Source organism: Pelophylax lessonae (genome assembly GCF_965119305.1).
Source record: "Pelophylax lessonae genome assembly, chromosome: 3".
Lineage (NCBI taxonomy): Eukaryota > Metazoa > Chordata > Amphibia > Anura > Ranidae > Pelophylax > Pelophylax lessonae.
Window position 1 is genome coordinate 253,331,449 of NC_138770.1, and position 12,253 is coordinate 253,343,701.

The window sequence follows — 12,253 nt, forward strand, 5'->3', positions numbered from 1 at the left end:
AAGATTCTGATTACGGCATCAACTACTCATATCTGTGTTTCTCCTGATGAAGCGAACTACTGAATTCACAAAACGTGTTGAGATCAATATGGTACAGATAGATTGATAATGACATAGCATTAGAATGTCAGAAATAGATGAAGCTATACCTTGCATGTACCTACATTCCATTCTTAAAGCGGAGTTCCACCCAAAAGTGGAACTTCCACTCATTTGCTTCCTCCCCCCTCCGGTGCCACATTTGGTACCTTTCAGGGGGGAGGGGAGAATGGGTACCTGTTTTTGACAGGTACCCTTCCCCACTTCTGGGATACGGCGCCTCGGTGCTGTCCCTCAGGAGTTTGCCCTCTCCTCCTTCCCCCGCCGCCGATCCAATCCGAATGTGCAGCGCGATTCGCGAATGCGCAGTAGGGACCCGCCCGTGAAGCCACGAGGCTTCACTGCTGGGTTCCCTTACCAGCAATGGTGGCGGAAGCAATGGCAGCGGCAGCACCCGACAGCTGATGTTAACATCGGCTGTGGTGCCGACATTGCTGGACTCCAGGACAGCTAAGTGTCCTAATATTGAAAGTCAACAGCTACAGTATGTGTAGCTACTGACTTTTCATTTTTGGAGGGGGAGGCTGGAATACCTCTTTAACTACATCAGCCCCGCCCAACGCAGTTTTACTGCGGCAGGCAGGCGCTCCTGGGCAAAGTGACGTAGTATTACGTCGCTCACTCAGGAGACTGTAGGGGACGAGCACACGCCGCCGGCGATGCGCTCCCGCCCCCGCTCGTTAGCAGGGGAGCAAGCGCATGTGACCAGTGGCTCCGATGGCCGCTGGCCACTCGCGATGTCCCACAGCAGAGAGAGAAGGACAGATGACTGATGTAAACACAGCCGTCTGTCATTCTCCCTGAAGTGATCACAGAGGCCATGTGATCCTGTTATATAGGATCGCATGTCTCTGTGATTACTTCACAGGCCATGCCCCTCCACAGTTAGAATCACGCCCCTAGGGACACATTTAACCCCTTGATCACGAGTACAGTTAACCCCTTCCCCGCCAGTGTCATTTTTACAGTAACGGTGCATATTTTTAGCACTGATTACCGTAGTAATGTCACTGGTACCCCCAAAAGTGTCAAAAATGTCAGTTAGGGGTCCGATCTGTCCGCCGCAATGTCGCAGTCCCGCGAAAAAATTGCAGATCGCCGCCATTACTAGTAGAAAAAAAAACAATAAAAATGACATAAATATTTCCCCTAGTTAGTAAACGCAATAACTTTTGCGCAAACCAATCAAAATACGCTTATTGCGATTTTTTTTACCAAAAATATGTAGCAAAAAACAAATTGGCTAAAATGTTAAAAAAATTTGATTTTTACATTTTTTTTTGTTGAGAATTTCATATGAAAAAATGTGAAAAATATTATTATTTTTTCAAAATTGTCACTCTTTTTTTGTTTATTGCACAAAAAATAAGAATTGCACAGGTGATCAAATACCACCAAAAGAAAGCTCTGTTTGTGGGGAAAAAAAAGACATCAATTTCGTTTGGGTACAGCATCGCACGACAACGCAATTGTCTGTTAAATTCACACAGTGCCGAATTGCAAAATAGGGCCTAGTCATTGAGCAGCCAAATCCTCCGGGGCTAAAGTGGTTAATTGATGAATATCATTGATAGTAAAATTTTTTCATGATTTATTTTTATATGTATTTTTTAAGCAATAAAAATGTATGTACTTTTAATGCCCGTTGTGTATCTCTTTAAAGTCCAATGGGCCTCTAGTTTCTGTCTTTGTGTACATTTCTGGGGACTGAGACACACTTGGATTCCACACATATCAGCTTGGTCTTTTTGTATATAGTTATAACTTATAAGTTAAATGATAGTTGAGGCATCCTAAAATGAACTCTTTCTGTACATGGGAATATAAACTGCATTGGTCAAGGAAGAAAGATATTGCCCTGATACCCAAAGAGTGTTGGCTGATAGAATATAGGCTAAACACATCACATGTGATCCACTTATGACTCTCCATCCACTCACGATCCTGAAAGTCTGAATAAATGATTTGTGTCTCGCAAATAGCTAGGCACCCTAATGACTAGAGCTGATGGTCCAAGCATTGTCCCATCCTTTTTTAATCAAAGACCTAATGCCAGCCACAACAGGCCTTTCCACAAGGGGGTTCAATCTCTTGAGGGTCTTGGGTAGATGGTGAAAGATTGGAACAATGGGTGTGTCAGGCATCAACATCTCTACCTCCTGTACAAATCAAATGCCAAGTCTAGTACCTTTATGAAGAAATGCAGTAAGAGCCAATCGGAATTCAGTAGTGGGATCCTTCCTAAGTTTCTGGTACATCGCACCATATGAAAGCTGTCTCAATGCTTCCAGTTTGTCTGTGTCCTGAAAAACAACCAAGCCTCCTTTATCAGAATTCTATATAACTATAGAGAGGTCTTCTCTTAAGGAGGAGCTCCAGTCTGGAAAAAAAATTTCCAATACTGTAGCTGCTGACTTTTAAAGTGATTGTAAAGGTTTGTTTTTTTCCTCCTATTCTAGGGTGTTCCGGCATCGCTTCATTGGGTGCCCCCATAGAGAGCTGCTTTCAATGGGGGCACACGTGCGGGTGCGCTCACGGTTCCCGCTGCTGCATCCATTAACACAGACAGCCCCACCCCCCGCTCTCATGTCACTGGGTTTGATTGACAGCAGGGGGATCCTGCGATGTCGACACCTGGTCAGGTCATCAATTGGCTTTGGGTGCTGGCGCCGGCATTGTAAGTAAGGGAAACAGGCAATCTCCTATAGAGCATGCACAAGTTGTGCTGCGCTTTCTGAATGGTCCCTCCATCTTCTGTATCCCCGAAGGCAGTGGGGTAAGGAGAAGGGGCAGGAAATGCTCAGAGATTGCAGCACCGATCTTACCCAGAAGTGGGAGCGAGTGCCTGTCAAAACCAGGCACACCCTCCCCCCAACAAATGGGTGGAGCTCAACTTAAACCATTCAAGTGAACATTTTTCCTCGGTGTTAAGGTTGTCAATCAGAACATAAGCTCCAGACACCACACACAAGCCAATCTGTTAGGTTTACGTTCTATTGCTTTCTGAAAACAATCATCTCCTTTCCTCTAGACTGAACAGGGTAAAAAATGTAACAGTCCCTCCTCCAATCAAGACTCATGGGCTAGATCAATCAAATCACATAGATTGCACTGGTCCCTAAAACCAAATTTAAGATCAACTTGTTCATCTTGTTTATGGTTCTCTTTATTGTCACCAAAAAAGTGTTTACGTAGAGTGAGGAAACATGCAAATTTATTCAGATCTAGTATACAGGTTCATACAGGTTGAAATGACGTGAAGGACAAAAGCTTAACCCCTTAGAGAGCAAAAAGAGATCAAACTCTGTCAGTGCCCTCTGAGACAGATTTAAAACATTATTTAATGCTTTTGCTGGGGTCTTCTCAATGGGTAACGATCCCGGCCACCCATATCTTTTTTTTTTCTTGCCTCCTCATTGGGTTTTCTTATGTTTTTTTTTATCTGTTTATTTTTTTTGTTGACTCACGGTCCCTGTTTAAATGCTGTGACTGCCCTTGTCTAGTATCCGACATATCTCTTTCACCAGAATTGGTTTATAAATCAGTAGAAGACATTGCTAGAGTTTGATCCAAAGCTTCTATTTTCTGTGTCAGTGAGAGAAAAACTGACTCTCTTGATAATACCCTCTGGGGCAGTTTTTTTTTTTCTTTTTATTCTTTTTATTAAGCATCCCGAACTGCTGGGGTTTTCTCTACACATAGACTGAATTGGATTAATAATCAAGCCTTTTTTTCCAGCTATGACTTCCCTTTCCATTTTATCAAGCTTCTCATTCAGCTTGACATCTTAAGTCCCAAAAATGGGTAAATCCTTGTAAGGCATAATTTCTTTCTCTATCTGCAATTTCCCCTTGCAGCCTTTCAAGCATTTGAGTTTTAGATGCTATGATGATCCGCATCAACTCAAAAGAGCTCCTTGACAGAGTGTCAGTCCATCGCCTCTTCAAATCATTTGATGCTAGCTCAAAGTCAGGAACTTCCTAATGTGCAGTCCATGAGGGATTCCTTCCACAGCCAAGTACTCTGGGTACACTTGTCCAAATAAGACTTAATTTCCTTGACCATTACCCGTTTGAGCTTTCAGAACAGCAATTTCAAAGTCCCCACATTGTAGTCCCCCCGCTACTGCTGTCTTGTGTCCGATTTTAAGGAATTGTCATGTAAGGTCCTCAGAATTCTGCTATACCGTTCCCCTGCTACAACATCCCCACAGTCAGTGATCCTGTTACTTACAATCACTCAGTCAATGGGATCTCCTAGTGTGTGAATAAGCGTTTCACTGCACAGATCAAATCCTCTTTTTGAAACCCAAATGACAGATAGGTTACAGATGGAGCAGAGAACAAGCAGGTAGACGTGTTTTGCGAAAATGTCAGCACTTAAACCCTGTACACACGTACCGATTGTTGGCCGACCGATCGGCCGTCTTTTGTCCAGTGTTGTTTTGTTGGTTGAAATGTGCTCTAGACTGCACACAAATTTTGTCGGCCAACAGTAACCAACTGCAGAAGTGATGTCATGTTCTGGTTAACTTTCCGTGTGTTTTTTCTTCTCTGAGCATGCCCAGTCTTGCTCATCTGGCTTTTGTCGGCCGAAATCTGTACTGACTGACGAACAATCGGCCGTTCTTTGTTGGCCAACAAAAATGTTATAGCCTGCACACCAGATTTTGTTCAGCCGAAAAGTCGCAGTCGGTTGTCGGAAGCGTCATACTGACAAGCCGACAATCGGCCAATCGGATGAATATTTACGGCCGACAATCGGTACGTGTGTACGGGGCTTTAGTCATTACCTATTGGAACTAGTTATCCCAATCACCTATTTACTGCTGTAATGAGTCATCATTAGGTTACAGGTGAGCTAACCAATTAAAACAGTACCCAGCTGTTATCACAAAGAAAACCCAGCTGCGGTACATAAACTCAAACCTTATGTGAGGAGTTCAGTCCAGATCAACTGCCAGAAAAGAATTTCATTCACCAATGGAACTCGGATCAAACTTGACACATCAATTAATATCATTATATAATAGCAGCAGCATATTAAAGACAATGGAAAAAACATACCTATATATGCAATAAACTGATGTTAAAGACAAATTATTTTAAAAGCAAAGTGTTGAACATCATGAAGATTAGTGCTGACATATATTTAATAAAATATTGGTAAATGCATAATTTATTCTTAAAATATATGTATATATAGCTTTGGATAAGAGTCACTGGCTGTACTGTATAACAGTACAACAGTTGTCAGAGGACTACAAGTTACAGTGACACATAGAATCAAGGGAAGAAATACAAGAAAAATGAAAACAAATTAAAAGAAAAATAAGAAACAAAATCTGAAAAATTAAAAATTAAAAATGAAAAAGAGGGGGAGGAGAAGAAAGCAAGCACTCGGCAAAGGGAAGGTCATTCATAAAAATGATTTTTTGGGATTTTCCATTTCAGAACATGGATGCCCAATGGGCTAAATTATGAGTGGAATCTTACCCATTTTTATGAATGACCTCCCCTTGCTGAGCGCTTGTTTTCTTCTCCTCCCCCTCTTTTTCATATTTTATTTTTTTCAGTTTTTGTTTCTTCTTTTTCTTTTCATTTGTCTTCTATTTCTTCCCTTGATTATATGTGTCACTGTAACTTGTAGTTCTCTGACAGCTGTTGTACTGTTATATAGGCAGTGATGCTTATCCGAGGCTATGTCCATATATATTTCTTTTCCCATATATTTTGATAATAAATTAAGTATTTACCAATCGTTTATGGAATACTGTATATGTCAGTATTGATTCTCATGATGTTCAACACTGCTTTTAAAATCATTTGTCTTTAACATCAGTTTATTGCATATGTAGGCATGTTTTTTCTATTGTTTTGAACATGATGTTGCTATTATATAATAATTTTAATTGATGTGTCGAGTTTGATCTGTGTTCCATTGGTGAATGGGATTCTTTTTTGGCAGTGGATCTGGACTGAACTCCTCTCTCATTTTTAAGAGTTAACCAAATTGTAATGTGCATCCCTAGTCAATTAAAGTTTGGAAAATAATATGCTGTAATTTTGGCAGAAAGTACCTTTTTTCTAGTTGTCTTTCCCACAAATTCCAGTCGTGGCCACCTAGGCAATCATGTCACCAGCTCTGGTGCATGTAATGTGGGAACTGTCGCAAGATTTCCTGACCGGAAGTGAGGCAATGCGCACCATTTTAGAAGAAATGTCATAGCAACCTGTAATTAACAAACTGAAACCCACATTGTCAATAATGTGCAGGCGCAAGATCAGGGGGTGCATGCTGGGTAGCCAGAAATACACATGAGCAGGCTTCAGATGCCCACATCCTCAATGGCCCCAGCCAGCTTCCGAGATCATGTAAGTTATTACAGATTTAAACATAACAAGACAGTTAGGAGAGTATCCAAATAGAATTGTACTAGTACTAACTAACATAGGGGAGGTTGATTATAGGGACTGGAGCTCCACTTTAAGGTTTGAGTGTATGTACCGTGTACCACAGCTGTGTTTTCTTTGTGGTACCGGCTGGGTACTGTTTTAATTGATTAGATTACCTGTAACCTAATCATGGCTCATTAGAGCAGTGTATAGGTGATTGTGGTGACTAGTTCCAATAGGTGACTAGTTCCATTAGGTAATGACTAAATGCTGACATTTGCGCAAAACGCGTCTTGTCCCCTGCTCCATCTGTTAACCATCTGTCATTTGGGTTTCAATAAAGAGGATTTTTTGAAGTGCAGCCATCCAGAATTATTCGCTTCATGACCAGGATTGCTGTTACTGGTTTATACTAACACTGGTGACACTGGTGTGGCTAGTGATCAGGAACACTGTGGCTTGCTCAGGTGCAGTGTAAGAAATGCTGCTGCGATCACAGCTAGGAAACACTCTGTTTCCTCACATATCAATCTTAAAATGCATTCAAGAGCTACATCCTGAGGTGTTGCTGCCAAGCTTGGGCTTTATGAGCTCTATGGATAAAAGTAGCTCATTTGGCAGTGACTGTATTTAGTCATCCTTGCTATACCTGCTGAAGAGCCTGGTTGTCATCCTTAGCCATAACTATGACATTGATATTTCAATCTGTGGATTCAATGATACACGTTTGATAGCCCCACCAGGATTGATCTGGGAGGTAACATCTGTAGTCCCGGCATGGGCTTTGGGTAACTCTGTTTGAGGCACTGCTAGTGTGCAATCTATGTGTACCACATGGAGTATATCCTGGCTTATTACAACATGTTTATGTAGCAGTATTTAAAGCAGAGCTCCACCCAAAAGGGGAAGTTTCACTTGTTTTCACTTTCCTCCCTCCACTGCCACATTTGGCATTTTTTGGGGGGAGTAGGTACCTGGTTTTTATAGGTACCCGCTCCCACTTCTGGCTCATATTAAGCCAGAAGTTCAACCCTCACCCGAAGTCTTCTGGAACACATCAAAGGTCTCAAAAGACTACAGAACTATCCACAAGGTGCAACATGACTTGTGCATGTGCAATAGGAAACAGGCTGTGAAGCCACAAGGCTTCACTTCCTGTTTCTCTTACCAGAGATGCTGGCACCTGCACCCAAAGCTGATTGAAGAATCGGCTTGGGTGAGGACATTGCGGGGTCCCTGAACAGGTAAGTGTCCTTATATTAAATGTCAGCAACTACAGTATTTGTATCTGCTGACTTTTAATTTTTTTCTGAAGGAGTCTGGAGCTTCTGTTTAGGCTGAATGCTCACTGCATATACTCTGGTGTGCCTTTATAGCCCCATATTCCAGAGTAAGGAACCCCCTTTTGAGTCACTGCTTGTTTTCTGGGTCTTGTGTAATCCATCATCTGTTTATCGAGCATCTACTTGCTGGCTCCCTCTCCACATCCATGTTTGTACTGTACAATTACTTGCAGCAATTACAGTTGGGGCAGCACATTCTTTACATACAATACCTATGGATCACCATCTGGAATTTCTACAATTCATCTATGGATGATATTAGTTTACTAATTTATAACTTATCTTTAGGGCTGAAGATAACAATATTATCTCATAATGAAGTGCTGTGACTTGGATAAAAACCAATGTTTACAGATCTAATGTTGTCACACATAATGAGCCACAAATGCATGCATATATTGCAGAAGGGGCAAGAGGAAGATTGAACGGACTACAAGTGTTCTGATCAGCATGCTCGCAGTTCACTGGAACTACAAATCCATCTGCTGCTGTGGTAGATGGGACTTGTAGTTTATTCAGCCACAAATCCCTGTGAATGAATGATGTTGCTATGTAGGTGGAGCCCCGCACAGCTGTGCTCATTTCAAATGTGACAGCAGATGCCAGGGAGAAGAAACCCCCACTGACTGTCAGAGGGAACAGGGGGTGATGTGGCACTGCTGGAACATATTACATGTTACACCCTAAACAAATATAGCATGTAACATGTTCCAAAGGTGAACTCTGACTTTTAATGTGTGTTTTGTTAAATGTCTATGTATCATATTTTGTGTTTTTTGATACAATGATAAATAGATATGTAGCAGGTTTTCCAGGCATTGGGCCTGATGTGGGTCTGCCATTGTTACCGGTTACCTCTCCAGCCCATGTGAGCTGCGACCCTGGGTGTGAGAACTGAGACATGGACAACTCCGGCATCTTTGTTTGGTTGTTTTATTGTATTTTTAGGGGATGGGAGAAGGGAATGAGTGGGATACTACTTTGGCTTGACTATGTACAAAAAAAAACTTTGAACACACTGTATCTCTGAAAGCTGTGCTGGAACTCAGACTTAAGTCCAAACAATCCAGGACTGTAGAATACTGAACTTCTAACAATACTTGCACTCAAAAGTCACTGACTACTCCCTCCTGCCATGCACTGGCTTGAGGTAGCTTGTTGTGAGTTCCTGTATGGCTGCAACTCTTAACTGATGCACTACACACTGTGCACTGACTCTTCAGGGCCCAAACTGCAGGTGCCCCTTTCACACTTCAGGGTCCTTAACCTAGGTATCCCCTCTATCACTTCAGGGTCCTCTGACCAGGTACCCCCTTTACAGCTAGCTTATACTTGGATCCTAGAAACTTCTCCGGAGTGGTCCCCACTGACGCTAGGCAGACCCCAGGGGCAATCGTCAGTACTCACGACCTGTGTAGGCTTTCCTGGGATTGGACCCCTCTCGCTCTCCGCTGGTTCTCGGCACACCGGATCCCCCTCAGCTCAACTCAGCACTCTCTGGATTCCCAGGCAGCACCCGAGACATCTGCTTCCTCTGACAGGAGGAGAGACAGCTGTCCTCTACCTCCTGGGACTTTGCTTCCTGCCAAAGACGCTCAGTCACGCACTCCCCTCAGACTTATACCCACTCCCAGAATCCTTTGCAGCAGAATCTGCCTTCTGGGGTAGTTACAAGCCTGAATGTGTCCCTGATTGGGTTTCCTCCAATGCCCTATGAGAAGCCTCTCACAGAGCCAGTGGGGAGACTCCCCTCTCAGCAGGCACACCTGGAATCCATGACACCCTAACCAAAAAGCAATCATGGCCCTGCTGTTAGGCAAACAAGGCCCACTATGCATTTACCTAGCACCTACCTGTAGGGTGCTACAGATATAATTGCAAAAATAAACTTTATACAATGAAATAAAGAACAGAAACACGTGAAACACATGTTTTTTTGTTTTCAGAAATCCTGTTCTAAGATATCTCAAGTGTGGGGCTGGAAGTTTCTGAATGAACACTCAAGATAAACTGTTTATCTGAATCATTATATAATTCATTATTGGTAAAAGGGATGCTGTGCCCCAGTTGTTTTCAATTTTTTTTTTTAATTATTGAGCTGAATTGTACTAATGGCAGCAGAGTTGACTTACATAGTAAATAGTTGAGAGTTAAAGAGTACAATTTCCTTAACCTTTAACTGATGTCTAGTAAAATACAGTTTTTCCTTTGATTGACAAATAGTCAGAGGAATTGTCACCTGAACAAGGTCCTTCATATTGCCTTCAAAACAATTTAAAATTTAATTTCAGCCTGTTATTAAAAATGAGGCATAGTGTTTTTTTCTAGAAACACAAGCAGCACAGTGAAGGCAGCCCAGTGGTTAAGTGGTTAGCATTTTTGCCTGGCAGCAACAAGCATGGGGTTTCCTTCTACCAGACATGCTATTAGGTTAACTGGCTTCTGTCTAAATTGGTCCTAGTATGTGTCTGTATGAATGTGAGTTAGGGACCTTAGATTGTAAGCTCCTCAAGGACAGAGGCTGATGTGAATGTACAATATACATACTGTATATGTAAAGTGCTTCAAAAATTGGCACTATATACGTACCTGTAATAAAAAAAAAAGAATAAATAACAATATAAGCATATTAGAGCCTCCAGTGATATGCAATTAAAAGGGTTTTAAATGAAATAACTATGTTTATGGTGTGCAAGCATACATAGTTAAAGAAGAAGTAAAGCTGTCTTGTAGGGTCCCTTGCCTCATGGGTTCACTAACAATAACATGCAATGAATTGTAGTTACTGCCTAGGTCATGTACAGAGGCAGCTCCAGTCTAAACAGAAATGTGGGTGATCACAAACAACAGTATCAGTATAAAAACATTGAGAAATGGAGTTCATAGACCTTACCTCTTTTTTGTTCATTTTGCATTTTTTTAACTATTGAAAATTGATGGGACAGCTAATAAAACTCAGTAGTTTTGTGACCAAATTAAATATTGCACAAAAGGGTTACAGTGAAGATTCATACCTTGCTCTTCAATATAATCCTGATATGCTGAATTATATTTGCAGTTGAGAAATGGCTTTAAATTGTATAGCTCTAGAAAGGATGGAAGGTTCATTTTGCTTGGTGTAAATAACTCCAAGAGTAGATCAAGTGGAGCTGTAATAATATTCTAGTGTTCCATGAATAACAATTGACTGACTTCATTAGTTTAATTATAATATTCACTGCTTTTGAAGAGCTGTATTATTACAGCAAAATGCTTATGTCTTCTATTCATAGTCGTGGTTAAAAAATAATTTCATCATTGTTCACTTTAGGTTAACAAAATGGAAACAAAAAGTCATTAGATTAATTTCGATGATTTGTTGTAACCATTGACCTGTGTGTCACTACATTTCCACTAAAACCACATGCTAAAAGTTATGTTCCTCATCAGCTTCCATAAGTGTAATTAATATCATGTTGTCAAGTATGTTTTGTTCTATAATTCATCAAATTAGACCAATTAGACCTGGCATTTCAAGGACAAAGTAGGTCAGACATGCGTTACATAAAATTACAATTTGTGTGTGTATCAGCAGAGATTATAGTATGTTAAACCTTTTTTTGTGTGTACATATACCATCATGGACCTACCAGGATGTTGGCAGTGCAGCTCACTGTGAATGTATTTATGGATCCAGCAGATATACTTTATTATGCCAGTCAAAAAACAAAACAAAAACTGGTCATTAATGTTGGTATTAAAGGAAAAAGGCAAGGATATTTGTTTATTAATATATGAATTGATGGTTTTGGCATTACTAGCAGAATAAAGTTTTATACTGAAAGAATTAATGCAGGAAAGATTCCAGCCACTCCTAAGAAAATTTGAAATAAGAATAGCAAGCTTTGTAACATTTCTCTAGAGTCAACTAATGTGAAATGTGAAATGTGAAAAATGTGATAATAGAAATGTAGATTATATACAAAATGTAAAGTCTTCACCAACACTTAATAAAGGCCATGGATACATGTAGCTTAAGCTATAATTTTGTTCAGTGTATATATGTCAAATGTTTGGAATGTCTTATTCATTTTTGAGGAGAATGTTAAGTTCTATTTATACATGTTCATTCTATGATAATGGTACTACTTTTTATTCCACATATGACTCTATTCAGCATAGTAGCTTAGTGGTTTACACTTACCCAGCAGCACTTAGTTCATGGGTTCGAATCACAACCATGCCTTTACTTGGCTGAAGTTTCAAGAAGACATTTTTTTTTTTTTTGGGAGAAACCTAGCCAACTATGCATTGCACAGATAGCACAATCTGAGTTTCTAGTGTACGGACATGGTAATACTTATTTTCAGCTGCATAAGTTAAGACCTTACAATGGATGGAGAAGATTCCTAACACAAATAAAATATGGTCTGGTAT